Source organism: Octodon degus, unplaced genomic scaffold, assembly GCF_000260255.1.
Source record: "Octodon degus isolate 3935 unplaced genomic scaffold, OctDeg1.0 scaffold00119, whole genome shotgun sequence".
NCBI lineage: Eukaryota > Metazoa > Chordata > Mammalia > Rodentia > Octodontidae > Octodon > Octodon degus.
The window spans coordinates 816,598-833,351 of record NW_004524695.1 but is presented as its reverse complement, the minus strand read 5'-3'; positions in this window follow the sequence as shown (position 1 = coordinate 833,351).

The following is a 16,754-nucleotide window of genomic DNA, read 5'->3' as shown; positions in this document are numbered from 1 at the left end:
CGGGATGGGGCTGACAAGGCAAGCTCCTGCTTCTGCTTGCAGGCACTTTAATCTACTGAGCTATTTGGCTGGCCCAATTTTAAAAGTGGGTTCTATCACTGTGAAAGATTTAATGGAGAAAAAACTGAGAAACAGGTTAAAAGATTAAATCCTGAGGTAATAAATCGAAAGCTAGTGGTGATTCTTCCATAGCCATCTCTCTTTTACATACTTAGAAAACAATGGAAAAATAAATAAATAACTAAACACTGTATGTAGTGGAACTTTACCCACAGTCCAGAATGTTCCTGATGCCATCCTAAACTCTGGAGAACTTATTATTGCTTTCTTTTGGTACTGGGAATGAAACTCAGGACCCCACCCTTGCCAGGCAGGAAGGCACTTTACCACTGAGCTATATTCTCAGCCCTGGAGAACTTGAAGTAAGGAGGAAAAATGATTTTCCGGAGAATCAACGTGAAGACGCATCTTTACAATGCGATGGCACAGTGAAGCTAGACAAAAAGCTACTCTCTTTGATTTAGTGTGGTTAAATGAAACAAAGAGACTTGGTTTGGTGACAGTTTTTAACTGCTACAGGACTGATAAACATATCTATTATGGTAAGTAAGGAAAGGAGATTGGAAAGACTAGGTTTAAATTCTCTGAACTCCAATAGCAAGACTTTGCATCTGATTATTAAGTAATAATTAGTAAGAATGGTACTTAGTTAACCTCAGTGCTTTCATATTCAGCAAAACACCCATAAGGGAAACGACTTCATTTTGTTTAACTGTCATCAGCCTAGATTGTCCCACAAAATAGACCTTACTCAATATAGGGACACTGAGTAAAATGTGGAGCTCAGTAAATCAGTTATTGGGCAACCAGGAAGCACTTTGTCCTACTGAGACAGTTTCTCACCATCTAGACGTTAAATATATACCAGACTTAAGTTGCCCAAAGCACCTTTATTTCCCAGTAGAAAGTGTTTTCTATGGGGCCAGGGAGATGGCTCAGTGGAATAAGCGCTTCCCTGGCAAGCACAAGGGCTTGAGTTCAATCCCCGGAAAAAAAAAAAAAAAAAAAGTGTCTTTTGGGGGAACTTCAGAGAAATGGAAAGTGCCAGCTAATCACCCCTCCCTAAGAGGGCATCTAAGATCCTTCCCCTAAGCAAGAGAGCATCCCTCAAGCTCTGCCCTAACTCCTCATTTCCAGCATACTTCTTCACTTTGTAGTTTAGAATGTCACTTTGTCTATCTAAAAGCCCAGCCTCCTTCACAGGGAAATTCTCTGGTGGACAACAAATTCTGCATAGCTTCAGCTGAATTCCAGCCCTTGAGCTAGCCTCCACCCAGCTTCCCTCAAGGGTCCTGGAAAAAATAACCTTGCCAAGTTCATGAGAATGCTACACCCAGGCCTCCCAGTTACTGAAAATACCTAGCACGGGGGACATATGTTCATCTCAGATTTTCCTGAGCTTGAAGTCTGTATACAATCATACCTGAGTATACAAGTTGCTGTATCCTAAACAAAGTAGTTCAGTGTAACACAATACCCCCAATTCTAATCTCTTTTTAAATATTGAAATAATATATGTACAATAGATTCTCTATTACTTTGTCATTATTCTTCATTTTGTTTTTCTTTATCATTGGAATCTTTTTTTTTTTAAAACAGGTATGAAGTTCTATAACCAATTGTAAAATAAAATAAATTACATTTTTTTAGGTTGGATTTAGGATGACTTCTAAAGGTTTGTCATGTGTATGTCCTAAATTGTAATTATAAAAGTACATATTCCTACTAAGTATAATGCCATATCTTAGAAAATTATTAGGAATACAATTGAGGAAACTAAAACTAAGGGTTCAGAGACAGCCACCGAATTCTCTCCTCTCTAGTTTCTCCCAATACCTTAAATATTGTACCAAAACAAAAAATATAAGCATGGGCTGGCAAGACAGCTCCGCAGACTAAAGCACCTGCGTAGGCAAACACTGGGACTAGGGTCTGATCCCAGGGGTGCCATACAGGCCTGCCCCAGGGCACCCTGAGGTGGCAGCTGAGACTGGGTGTGGTGATACACACCTGTGATCCCAGCATGTGGGAAGCTGAAAACAGGAGAATCACTACGAGTCTGATCTGTGCAGTGAGACCCTGTAGACCCTGTACTAAATATATAAAAATTTTAGAAAAAGATGATCTCCATGAGGAAACCTACTAACGGTCAGGAATTGCCTCTATTTATACCTAAGAAGCTGTTCTTAACCAAGAGAAATCTAGTTTTTTAAATAAATATAATTGGAATATGGCATGTGACAGGTTATGGCCCTAGTATGAATTGCTGAATTCTTATAGTGGTCATCCAATATGGCTGAAGCCTTTAAAACAACAGTTTATCTTCCCAGAGACCACCTCCCCCCTTCTCCAACTCAGCCCAGGATGCAGTTTCCTTTCACCTTTCCTTCTTCAAGGAAGGCCCCAATCAGCTTCTCGGGTATATCTGAATATCTTCCCCAACCCCCAAACCCCAGACCTGAAAAAATGCCATAAAAGCCTCAGCCTCCCTTTGTTCCAATCCAGAGAATTCCTTATCTTCCCAAATTCTCTCCGTGCCCTCCAAGATAATGAAGCCCCTTTCCCTTTAGAATAAAACCCCTTTTCCTTTTTCCTTCTGCCTGTTTCTCTGCTGCGACACTGTCAAAACCTATCAGCATGTAGATTTCAAAATAAAAGATATCTGCAGCCAGTGAATTAGTGTAGTCACTTTTTTGTTAAGTCAGACCTTCACTGAACTTCATTATAGTTATTTATTTTGTTGTGGTTTGGACACGGTGAGAAAACCTGCGTCTCTTAGGCCTCAGAACCCGAGAGGTGTGCTTAGAGTTGTTCTTTCTAGAAGATGCCAGCATACTAAGCTCCACGATCTACAGGGTATCAGCTGCCAGGTGGCGCTCACCTTCACCAAATACTTCTCCACTGACTGCAGTCTATTCAGATGGCTATAAAAATGGATGCACATTGGCTAGATTAAACAACGTAAATCTACTGTTCTCACAGCTTCTGGAGTGTGGCCATCTACCAGTAAGGTGCAGCAGGGTTCATTTTCCGTGGGCCTCTATTCCTGGCACCTAGGTAGCTGGTCTCGCCCAGTGCACACCTGGCCTCCCCTCGATGAAGGAGTGAGGGAGAGCTCTCACGACTCTTCTTACAAGGCATAACCTGAACAGCTTTATGGTCCCATCCTTACCACCTTCTTTCCCCCTAATAATCTTGTAAAGGACCTGCCCTTGAATGACTATTGTATTGGAGTTTAGAGCTGCAATGTATGAATTAGGGGAACACAAGTCAGTCTGCAGCATTTCCCACTCGGGTCAAAATTTCATGTCTGAGTCTAATGCAAAAATGCATTCATTAGGGTCGGGGAGATGGCTCAGATAAGCGCTTCCCTGGCAAGTGCAAGGGCCAGAGTTCAATCCCCGGTTCCATGGGAAAAAAAAAAAAAAAAAAAAAATTCATTTCATCTTAACAGATACCAAAGGTTCATCCCATTCGAGCACCACTTCCATATTCCAAAGTATCATCTGTATTATCTAAGATACACATGAAACTCAAGGTACTGTGCAGCCTAAGTAAAAACTCCTTTCTATTTGTCAACCTTAAAACCAGATATGTTTTATGGTTTATTTGGGGGGTTTTTGTGGCCAGCTCGGCCTGCTCTGAGGGTGGGGCTGGCGTGGCATGTGGTACCGGGGATCAAACCGTGGTCTCTGAGATTGCCTAAACTTGCCTAAGCAGGCACTTTCGACTGCTGCGCTATCTCGCCGGCCCTGTTCTGTTTCTAAAATGCAATTATGGAACAGACATTGTCTAGATCTTTCCATCCCAAAGGGACAGACAGTAAAGAAGGAAAGGATGAGGGCTCCCATGGAAGGCCACAAACTGGCAGGCAAAGCCCATTAGCTGTCATATTTGGAGAATAAGCCTCCTTGGCTCAGTGTCCTGCCTCTGAGGCCTATGGTGATGGGAGTGAGATCCACGGCTTTGTGTGCAGCCTGCCCCTTCTCCTAAGACTCTCCTCCTCCACTTTGCAGTGTGTGCTTCTGATCAGCTCTATAGGGACTGGCCTCCACCTACCTCAGCAATGTGGCACTAGAGATAGAGCTGCGTTCTTCCTCTCCTACCTCTCCCAGCCCACATGTCCACTCAGCCTGAGGTCAAAGAGAAAGCCTTTGGGTGCCTTCCCCCTTTCTCCTTAAGGGCAGTGTACATTAATAGCTGGATAGCTCTAGGGTCTTGCCTTCTAGAATCAAAAAAATCTGCCTGCCTTCCTGCCTGCCTCCCTCCCTCCTTTCCTTCCTCCCTCCCTCCTTCCCTCCCTCCCTCCATCCCTCCCTCCTTTCTTTCCTTCCTTCTTCCTTCCCTCCCTCCTTTCCTTCCTCCCTCACTCTGTCCCACCCTCCTCCTTCCCTCCCTCCCTCCTTCCTTCCCTCCCTCCTTTCCTTCCTTCCTTCCCTCCCTCCGATTTTCTGTTTAGTTTAAAGCAGCAGCCTCTGTGCTGGCATCTCATCTTTCTTTTTAGCTTCTTCTGAAATGGCTGATTCAATTCTTAGTCCCACCTGGGACATTTCTGTCAAATGGTAACTCGGCCATACCTCTTTAAGAAGAGCTTTCTCAACTTTAGCAATAGAGATAAATGACAATTTTTCAAATCTTCAAGTTCTGGCTACTTTTACTTAATAATTCCTAATTCAGTTCTCTTTCCTTTAGTATTTTACTATAAGGAACACGCAGGACCCAAACACTGCATGGAAATATCTGCAATACGCATTTTGCTGCTTCTCTCCAGGAGACACTAGAACGTAGTTCAGCCAAGTTTCTGCCACTTTACAGTAAGAACCACCTTTCCTTCAGTTTCTGACAGCCTGTTCTTCATTGCCTACACCTCACCAGAATGATCTTTAATGCTCAGAGTTGAACCAATCTTCTGTTCATGATTATGTATTCTCTAGGGAAATGGAAGCTTTTTCTCTGGCTCTCTTCTTTCCTTTCTTAGGCCTCACCAGAGCTGCCTTTTGCATTTATTCATCGATCAGCAGCCCCTTCACAACAAGTGACTTTTTCTAGTGTAAAGTTTGAGACTTTCTCAACTTTTGCCATTTATCCAGTTCAAAAGCCACTTCTACATGTTCAGATGTCTGCTGTGGCCATGCCCCATTTTCTTGGGAGGTTAATCTATCAGTCAGCTTGGGCTGACATAAGAAAATACCCGGCTGATAGCTTAAACAACAGAAATCTATTTCTTCATCATTCTACAGTCAATCCATGGCTGCATCATCAGGTTTTCTCAGGCTGTCTTCCCGGCTTCCAGTTTATCCCCCAAATCCCAGGCAGATGAGTAAGTTCACTCTCTCTTGTATTTATTAGTAGCTTGAGCTGAAAGTATGCGGCTTTGACTTCATGCCATAGTGAGTAACCTTGCTTTATGTCTGTCTCAAAATGATCAGACTGACTGATAGGTTCTGGCCCTAGTATAAATTGCTGAATTATTATGGTGGTCATCTAATATGGCTGATGCCCCTAAAACAAAAGCGCATCTTCCCGGAGACCACCTCCCTGCTTTTTCTCCAACTCAGCCAAGAGTGCAATTTCCTTTCACCTTTCCGGCCATCTCAAGGAAGACTCTAGTGAGCTCCTCAGGTATTCCTAAACATCCCCCCTAAACCCCACCCCTGGAAAAACCCTGCCCTTCAAGATAATAAAGTCCCTTTCCTTCTTCCTTCTGCCTGTTTCTCTGTCGTGACACCTTCGAAAACCTATCACTGACCTGTGCTCTAAATTTTAGAAGCTTAGGTTTTGTTTTGTGTCCTTGCTTTTCACTCTATTTCTTGGAGAACTTCAAGAATATTGCAGTTTCAAAGAACATCTAACAATTGTAAACACCCAATTTTATATCTCTAGTACTGACTGATTCCCTGAAATGCAAACATGCATTCATAAATTTTTCCATGATACCTTCACTGAGAATTGAGGCCTGCACACCTGAATACTTAAAGACACACGGGTAACATTGTGCTCTCTCAATCTGTTATCTCTTCCCATCTTTCTTAACCTAGGAAGCAACACAAACTTAAGTCCCATTGTTCAAATGAAGATTCTAAGCGTGAGATTGGCTGCTAATCCCCTACCTCCACATGCCTAAGCCATCTGTGAGCTGTGTCACTCACCTACCTCTTTAGCACATGTGTGCGTTAAGCCTCCACATTTCATCAGTGACCTGAGGACTCACACGTGACTGCCTCTGGCCTTCATCCACTTCTGGTCCTTTTCTCTGTGGCAGCCAAGGCAGGCTTTCTCCCCTACCAAACAGGGGGCAAGTTTATATTCCCAGGGCTGAGGGAACTGAAGTAGCCTAATCACAATCTCCCCCCCCCCCAACCAGGGATTGAACTCAGGCCCTTGTGCTTGCCAGGCAAGCACTTATTCTACTGAGCTATCTCCCCGGCCCCACCTAATCAAAAATTGATGTTCCACTTGTACAATTTAGTGGAACTATGTTTCAAGCTAAAAGCAAAACAAAACCAAAACTATGAAATATGAACATCAAATAACACCTGAAGAGATTTTTTTGGTAGACCTCAGTGTGCATGTGTGTTTTGGGAGAGGAGCATCATTTTTAAGCAAGAAGAAACTAAATATATATTTTAGTGAAAGTCTGTAATCTCACCACTCAGGATGCTGAAGCAGAAGGATCCAAAGCTCAACGCTAACCTGCACTCATAGTGAGATCCTCTCTAAGGAAAATCAAAAGAAAGACAAAACAAGCAAGCAAGAAAGAGTGTATATGAAAGTATGCAAGCTATATAAGTGAAAGAGACTTAAGGTACAAAATATGGACATAAAATATACCAAAAATTGGGATAAACAATTTACAAAATAATATGAAATTAATGATCTCACTTGATAACTGTAAAACATGTTAGGAAAAGGCAAAAAATGAACCATGAAAAAGGATTAAACAGTATTTTATATCCTTTAGTAAATTCAAATGGCTAATACACACAAAAAACAAACTGCTATTAATTAAGTTATACACATTATAAAAGAAAAGAATGTCATTTCTTACCCAGAAATAGAAAACCACTAAAACCAGTGGTATCAGTACCACGGCTTACACTCAGGGTAAGGAAGAGCTGCCACCGTCACAGCCTTTGAGACCCTTAGTTGCTAACATCTGTGGACCTTCCTTATAGACATTTGGGAAGGAAGATGCCTATCAACTAGCAATAAATGTATAACTAGATAGAATTATACATGTGAAAACTCTTCTCAACACTGTATTGAAAATAATCTAATCATCACTATAAATCATGTAGACAACATAAGAACATTTTGCCTAAACAGTGGGACATCTATCCACACTGTAGACACATACATGACTGATAAAAATAAATGGAGATTTAAAGAAAGAGTCAAAAGACAATCTGTGTATCTCAAGGAGGTAAAAATACATGAAATGTGCAAAAATTATGAATATGCATAGCAAATTTTGAGTTTGAAATGTAAAAATAATCATGTTTTGTTCTTGTAACTTAACATGTAAAAAAGGAAAAAACTAAGCTCTGTATTTCCACTTTCCATCTGTAATTACCTTTTTTTTTTCCATATTTTCGTACTTTTTTATTTTCCAAAAATGTTTTTGGTTGAGGTAGAAAACATGATTGTATATCACGGTATCTATTTTATTGAAGTGTACACTTAGTACCAGAAAATGAGACAGCGTGCACACATTCCCATGGGATGTCAGTGACAGAACAGACCCCTCCCTCAGGGCCTTGGCCTGCTCCCCCGCGCTGCCGCACACTATGGGGCTGACTCTATTCTATGTACGACTGTGAAGTACTGCAACACAGTGCTTTAATTTTTTCCCCATAATTTGATTGATAAATAGCAATGAGACAGTTTCAAATCAAATTGGTAGGACAGTTTCAGACCTTTGCGCTCGCCAGTTTCAGTAATTAACACATTGCATACATTCTTCTGTAATTACCTTTTATCAATGATCCTGTTTACATTCTGTTAAAATATAGTCTGAGATGATTTTTGTCTGTCCTCTTGTTTGACAGTCCTCTTCCACAATTCTTTGCTCAATTAGGTACAAACTCTGGACACTGCTGTCCCAGCATCTAGCACCAGGCCACTCATAATGTTGCAGGCAGCCTGAGTTAGATAAAAATATTAGAGGCAGTCAGACAGGGTCAGGCCCTGGAAGGAGATAACAAAAACCAGACACCTTACAATTGTGGGAGGGACAGATGCTCCTGCTGTGCGCCAGACCTAAAGACCAAACAAATGCTTACCTCCCTAAAGACTGGCATCCAGGATTGATCATTACTCAGGAAGAATCATTATCTGAAGGCCACCAGATAAGGTCCTGTTTTACATTCATGCCCGCTTGCTACGTGACTTGCTACCCCTTTTGGTCCTGGGCCTAATCAATTTTACCTGAGCAAATGCTGCTTGTAATCCCATTTGTTGACCATAGTTTTGTCCCACACCGCATCAACCTAAGCAAGGCCCCTTTTCTACCTTAGCCCCTCATGGTTTTGCCCTATAAAAACAACCTGAAAGAGACAGCTTTCAGAGCAACCCGCTTGGGACCCCCTTCTGTCCCTCTTCAACAGAAGCTTTCCTTTCCAATAAAGTTTTACCCTCAACCTCTGTTTGTTCCTAAAATCGTTCTTCAGTTTTAAAGAACAGGAACTCAGCCAGGTCAGGTCAGGAGTTTCATGTCCCTATATCAATATTTTGGGCTCTCAAATATCTGGTGAATGTTTTAGCCTTTCACTGCCTGGGGCATTATTACCTGAATTTCTGTATAAAAATATCTGCTCATAAACTATGTTTAATATGTTATCTATTAATATGTCACCCTGCATGGCTACCAGGAACACAGGGAAATCTAGAGGTAGACTTTGTTTGTTTTCCACATCTTTTTCCCCCTTCTGCAATAACCTGTCTGGATTTAGTGCCATGATTCCCAGTTTCCCTAAGTACTATAGTTGTTAAGTCTTTTAAGGGCTTGTTCTCTGCTCCCTAGATAATACATGAAATAATCCTTTGAAAAATACTCTGAGTTTATGGCAAATAAATGTTTGGCTAAGTAATGAAGGGTGAGGGTCACATAACTGGCATGTGTAGCCCAATCAGTGGTGTTTTGTCCACGTAGTGTACTCTGCGGCAAGGCTACTCACTACTTTCTAAGTTCTTATTGCTGGGATTACCCAGCTAACGTTTTCATTTCCAGGGTAAATGTGTTGGAAAACTGGATTTTACTCATTCCTATACTCTGGCACATCACATGTTTCCTAGGAAGCAGACCTTCAATAAGCACTTGAAACGAGTACTTGGAATAAATATGTTCACAGCCAATCATATCTGTGCAGAATGGGATGCTCACTACCTAATATATAGGTACCAGCAATTCTATTCCCAGGGCAGGTACTTTGAAAGTTGCCACTTGATCATAACTTCCAATAGCTAAATACGGAGAGAAGATCTATGATCAGTACTAGAACTTTACTGTTCAACACAGCAGTCATGAACAACCTGTGACATTTTATGTTTAAATTTAATAATTAAAAATTTAATTTTTCAGTCTCACAAAACTCATTGCAAGTTGCTAGAGAATACTGCATGAATGTAGAATGATCTATCACCTCAAAACTTCTGCTGACTAGCACGGGGCTATGAACTCTTCATACCTTTTAGCTAAAAGGTACACTTAATCAGCTTCCACCACGTGGCATCTGAAGATAAAAGATAAAATACAGGACAGCACTTAAATCTGATTTTCAGATAAGAAACAATTATTTTAGTATAAGTGTGCCCCCCCAGCCCAATAATGCAACACATACACACATACACACACGTGCGCATGTGCACACACACACACACACACACACACACACACACTGCCAACAAACAAAAAGAACTGTTATCCTAAACTCAAATTTAACTGGACATTTTGCCTTTATATTTGTCAAATCTGGCAATCTTATCTGAAAAGCAGAATTATAGTATCTTCTATAGGAGTCCAGGTATTTTCACCATGGGGAAATGTATCTGAGTAATTTAGAGGAGTCAATACCTGGAGAAAAACCTACTCACTATAAGGAAAAAAGGCTACAAGTTTTCTCTACATGTGAAGAAGGCTGTGAAGGAGGTTTTTCAAATACGTTTGCTTTGATAATTTTTTTCCTTAGGTTTCAAACCCTTTTACGAAGAGATGCCATGATCCTAAGTGCCTGCTGAACACACCAACTCTCACAATAAAAGGACGGAGTCAGTGCTCTATATCACTATTCTTTTTTTTCTATTAAAAATTTACTCTACGTATATTTCTTTGTGTTTACATGTGTGCAATGAAAATGGAGAGGGATATTATCAAGAGGAACTCTGGTTCTTACAAACTGTGTCTAAAACAAGTGATACATTCACAGAGCTCAGACATCGTGAACAAATAAGGTATCTATTAAGATTTCATCTCTCCATTTCCCTAGCTGATCGAATATTTGACTTAGATATCTGCCTAATGAAAATTAGAGATGACAGAAATACGTATTTCTTTTAGATCACTCTGCCTTTTTATTCTTGAAAGGAAGTCATCAATATACATTGTTTACATTGCTGCTTTATTTTATTTATTTATTTGTTTCTTGCTCCTAATGCCTTCAGGGAAGGTTTGGCTGGCTTGAGTTGTGGGGATCAAACCACAGCAACCTGAGGCTGACTGTTTTGTTGAAGCAGCCACTTAAAAGAACTGAGCTAAGGGGCAGGCCCCCAAACATTGCTGTTGTAATAACAGAATATTTGGAAGAATATTTTGGAGAATACACAGAGCTCCCCGTATGTGGTTGAGTGGTATTACACTGCAAGGTTGTACTTTATACAACCATTCCTGCATCAGTCAGGGCTCTCTGGACAAACAGAATCAATGGACAAGTGATCAAGAGAAAAGAATTTATGAGGGAGGTTGATACACTCAGTTATGTAGGTTGAAAATTCCTACAACTGGTTAATTTCAGATTGGAGACCTTATGAAAGTGGTAAGTGCTGTGTCCAAGTCCAAAGGCCTCAGAAGAAATAAAGGACATGGTGTAGCTAGAGCCTATAATCCAGTGGATCCCTGCTGCACGTGCAAGTCCAAAGGCCACAGAGCCACAACTTCTAAAGTTATAGGGGAGAAGCCAGGTGTATCCCAGCTCCAGAAGAGAGACCAATCATCTTTCTTGTTTGTGTTCCCTGCAGTGTCCAGCTGATTGGATGAAACAATGAAGGACTTCCCCAACTTCCAAAGTCCATCAGCCATGACTTGGGGTTTTGAATTTCTGACACAGGAACTTGGGGAGGGGCATAAACTACTGGTACCACTTCGGTTGTTTCCAATGTTCCTAACAAAACAATCTTGGAATGATTAACCCTAATTGATAAGTAAATTGAAATTACTCTCATATCCTGCTGGGATGCTGGACAGTGAACTAAAATTCAAGTGATTTTGGGGCTGGATTTAGGATTCTTCCCCTTAGAAACTAACATGGCTATTAAAAGATAAGACATCCTGAACCTCAATGTCTTCATCACTAAAATAGAGTTAATGCCAGCCTAAGAGACTAGGAAAATGGAGGGGGAAAAAAAGTGTAAAAGTACTTTAAAGCTCCAAAAAACAGCCCAATAAAATGATTTAATAATCAACATCATTTCTTTTGTGGGAGTTGTATTTATAACATGTGGTCATATGAGCTGATTGCCCACATTCCACGCTGGCATGAAGAAATAGGTGAGGCAGGGGAGGAAGGCAGTGTCATTAATTGTCTTCTTGGGGCACACCCAGCTTAAATTGTCATTCCCCGCCCTTGCTTAAAGGAATTAGCAAACACAACTCCTAAACTGCTGGAACCCTGTGCTTTCAGCTCCTTCACCTGCTGTAGATGTCAAATTTTAAGAATCTCTTTGCTGGGCTGACTGGTTAAGTGCTTGCCTCGCACGGGTGAGGACCTGAGACAGATCCACCACCTGGCAAGAAAAACGTCTCTGACGCCCTAAGCAATTCTCTGTGTGTCGGGGGCCACAGCTGTTTGGTCTGCTGCTGTGTTCCCTTCCGCCAATATGTTGTCTGATGTTACCTGGCACATAGTAGCCCCTCAAGAAATATGTAAAGATTTCATGAGGCCTATTTGAGTAGAGATTTTACCTCTGAACTTCCAGGATCTGGAAGGATAGTCTTACAGGCTGATTTGGAAGGGGACATTAAACCTCTTAATACCTCTACAAACACATCTATACACACATACACACATGTATAGAGACATAGGTGTTCCAGAAAGGCTAACCCAGAGTTAAATATCTTGGAGTTATGTTCCCCCCCACTACCCCCCCACCCCCTGGCACTTACCAACTATCTCACTGTAGTTTAGTCACGAGCCATCTCTGGAGATCAGGCTTTTCACCTATGAAATGAAATAATGGGACCTTTCAAAAATAAGATGGCACATACAATACTTAGCTCCTTAGAAAACACATTACCAAGATTAAGGAAGAAGATATTAAAATATCTGCCAGGGGGCCAGCCAAATAACTCAATGGATTAAATCACCTGCAATCAGGTGCCGGGCCCCAGGGGTTTGATCCCCCAGCCTACCATGCTGGCTCCACCCCCGGACTGAGACAGGGCATGGTATTGCACACTTGTAATCCCAGTTGGGGATTGAACTCTGGCCTTTGTGCTTGCCAGGGAAGCACTTATTCCACTGAGTCATCTCCCCAGCCCATGTAATCCTAGCTCTTGGGAGGCTGTAAATTACTCTCATAGCCTGCTGGGATGCTGGATAGTGAACTAAAATTCAAATGGTTTTGGGGCTGGATTTAGGATTCTTCCCCTTAAAAACTAACATGGCTATTAAAAGATAAGACATCCTGAACCTCAGTGTCTTCATCACTAAAATAGAGTTAATGCCAGCCTAAGAGACTAGGAAAAGGGGGGAGGGGAGTGTAAAAGTACTTTAAAGCTCCAAAAAAACAGCCCAATAAAATGACTTAATAACCAACATCATTTTTTTTGTGTGTGGAACCAGGGATTTGAACTCAGACCTTTGCACTCGCCAAGCAAGCACTTATTCTACTGAGCTATCTCCCCAGCCCCTAACATCATTTCTTTTGTGGAAGTTGTAACTTTCGCCCATATGAGCTGATTACCCACAGGCACAACACTACGAGTTGAACACCCTGTAAACCTGTCCCTAAAATACAAAAAAAAAAAAGAAAAAGAAAGAAATATCTGCCAGGAATTTCTTAGCTTTCACCTGCAGAGATTAAAGTGATTGGAGTTGTTAAGCCAGAGCACTGTTTCAACCCTGTGACACTGTGACATCTGACGGAGCCACAGCACAGATGGGTCCTGCTCCCATGCTCGCTGTGCGCACACATATGTCCTACCAGGCCAGCTCTGGTTTTAGAAGTAGCAGCCCCAGTGCAACGGACAGATATTTCAACCTCATCCAAATGCCTTTCCAGGTTGAGGATACAGAAACGTTCCCCACATTGCCAATTCTGCTGACTTCCATGGACTTCCCGAGCAACTGAGCTCACACAAGGAAAAATGAGGCTGAGCCCATGTGTTCCCCTGGGCAGAAAATGTGAAGGGTGGAGCAGGAAGTGAACTCCCATTTCCTTTAGTATTGTTTGGGTTATAGATGAAAAGGACAGGGCCCTCAGCTAATTGGTCTTCCTCTCCTTCATGGTAAAAAACACAGGTCAGTGGTATTTTCATACTAACAAACTGAGTTATAAATTTGCCCTGGTGTTGTCATTCCTTCAGATTTCCAACTGAAAAATCTGATTTTGGTGCTCAGTATAACATCAGTAGCCTGAAACAAGCCATTCAGACAGCATTTCCACTGTGGGAAGAACTACAAATAAAAGTTTTTTTCTCATTCCTGCAAAGCTGGTTATTAAGCTTTTGTCAGCACACTACCATTCTGAATAGCCTCTGCTCCTCTTTTTTTTGGGGGGGAGGGTGGGGAGGGTTGATGTCAGGGATCAAACTCAAGACCTATGGTTTTCCAGGCAAACGCTTATTCCACTGAGCTATCTCTCCAGCCCCTTCTATGATCTGAAGTGACCACATGATATTCCTCTACCGTTTCCCATTTCCTACATATCTATGTCTGTTTTCCAAATGTTACGGAGAAACCTAGAACACTTCTCACAGACTCCCACCTGCCTCAACGTATGATTTCCATCAGTCTTCGGTTCGATTGTCCCCTCTCAGTGAGGTTTTCCCTAGCAGTTCTATTCCCCAGAGAGGCAGAAGTGTCACCTGGGAGGATGGCTTTGGTCTGTGATGGGGATGTTGAGGTGCTGGCCTGTCAGCACAGCGTGGCCAAGGCGCCATGAGCAAGGGCACTGTGGGCACTAAGCAGAGCTCTTCACCCAGTTTCCCCAGAGACTTCCTCCCGGGGTTGCCTGGTGATGAGCTCAGGAGGAAGGTGCTTGCTTTGCTCCCTGTGGGAGGATTAGCCGATGTTGTCCTGTTAGGATCAGCTCTCTTCTCTGACACCTGCATAGAAAATGTTTAATCTCCTTATTGAAGACTGAGCCCTTGTTTCCCTGTGGAATGTAGGGCCTCTTCTGAATGTAGGCCCCTCTGGCAGGAGGCGACCCCCTGTCAGGCACATGGCTCCATGGGCTGCAGAACAGGCCACAGGCATCTTGCGTTTGCAACATTGCTCCAAGAGTACAAGTGACTCTTGTGTCTGCTGAGAAGATAGACACCAAGACGGATTGGAAGGCGCTAAACTTCTGGGGTAGGCAGAAGTCAGTACACACCAGCAAACACAAATATTCATTAAAGGCCAGGGGCCTAAGTTCATCCCTACAGCATGCATAGCACTTTGTGCCTCATCTTCCCAAATGCACTTAATGAAAGCCCCAAAGCAATAACCTTCTTTGTAATTTTGATGTATGCCTTTGGACATCTATCCTTCTACTGTCCATTTTTTTGCCCACTGTTTTGTTCTCTTCATTTTTCATTACTTTAAAAGAGCATTTTCTAAAAGTTCATTCTTCATTTCCATTGGGTAGCCGGGGTTGGGGGGAACACGAGGAGCCCCTGCCACCTCAGTGGCACCCAGTCGTGCAGCTGCCCCCATTTGTTGTCATAACTGGAGCCCACATTTGCATTGTGGGATGGCACATTGTATAATAGCATGAAGTTCTGACTCCCATGTTGTGTGGTTTACCTCAAAGCTCAGGAGCCGTACTTCAAAATCAGATGGATATTCCTGGTTTCCTAAATTTTCCATGATGTGGCAGGTATCCCTGTAATCCCCAACACTCAGAAGATAGAGGCAGGAAGATTACAAAAAGTTGGAGGCCCACCTGGGCTACATAGTGAGTTCAGCTCAGCCTAGACTACACAGTGAGACCCTGTCTTAAAAAGCAAAATAAAAAATAAATAAATAAAAGAAGACAAACTACAAATTCCTAGTGATATTGTTGTAGGCAGCTGAATTAGATCAAAATATTATAGGCAAAAAAAAAAAAAAAATTATAGGCAGTCAGACAGGGCCAGGCCCTCAAGGAGACAATATGGAAGACAAGGTGACTTTGCACTTGGAAGAGACAGACACTCCCCTATGGGCCACACCTCAAGACCAAGACAAAAGAGGAAACACAGCTACATACTTCTCTAGGGTTGGGCATCAGGCATTGATATTCCGAATAGGTACCAATCACCATAAAAGAGCCCAGATGAGTCACTTGCCCAACCCTCAACAGGAAGAGACCCTGTCCCATATTCATGTCTACTTGCTATGTGACTTACTTCCCCATTTGGTAATGGATTTAATCAATTTTACTTGAACAATGGTTCTTGTAATCTCATTGGTTGACCATAGTTTTGTCCCACCTCATGCCCACCTAAGCAAGTTCCTATGTCTTCTCCACCACCTTTGACCCACCTCACCACATGGTTTTCCTCTATAAAAGTCCCTGGAAGAGACAGCTTTCTGAGGACCACCCGCTTGGAGGGGGCCTCCTGTCCCTTTCTTGGACAGGAGCTTTCTTTCCCTCAGTAAATATATTCTGCTCATGACTTCCGTTTGTTCTTAAAATTCATTCTTTGGTTTTAGAGAACACGTACTCATCCCACGTACCTTTTAGGTTGGGAGATGAGGTTTTCTCCCTGTGTCATTTGGAGGTTCCCTGAGTCAATATGATGCAAACTAAGTTAGGACTATAAGAAATGTAATTCCTGGCTCCTTTCATTGGTTTGTGGTGTTCACTGGGGGCCAGAGAAGAAGATTAAACTCATGTTAATTAACCCTTAAAATGTATTTATGAATCAAATACTATTATTCCATTTTTTCAAATGAAGAAAGAGGCCCAAAGTAAATAGGCAACTGTCCCAGGTCAAAGACCTGTAAAATGCAGGAGGTACGATACATTGCAGGGGGATTTACCATGCAGCAAGTCCCATAGAGGGTTAATGGGAAGATCAATAAAGTAATACATGCTAAGACCTCCTCGTGTATGAACACAAAAGAAACCCTCAGGAAATGCTAGCTGTTTGTTTGTGGTCACTACTGTGCATTCTATGATAGTATATTTTTATGGGTGATTCCAGTGGTCTAATAAAGCAGTTAACCAAGAAACATATTGCTTTGGAAATTGTGTTTTATTTGGTATCACTTGTTTATTGCCCTTGATGTACC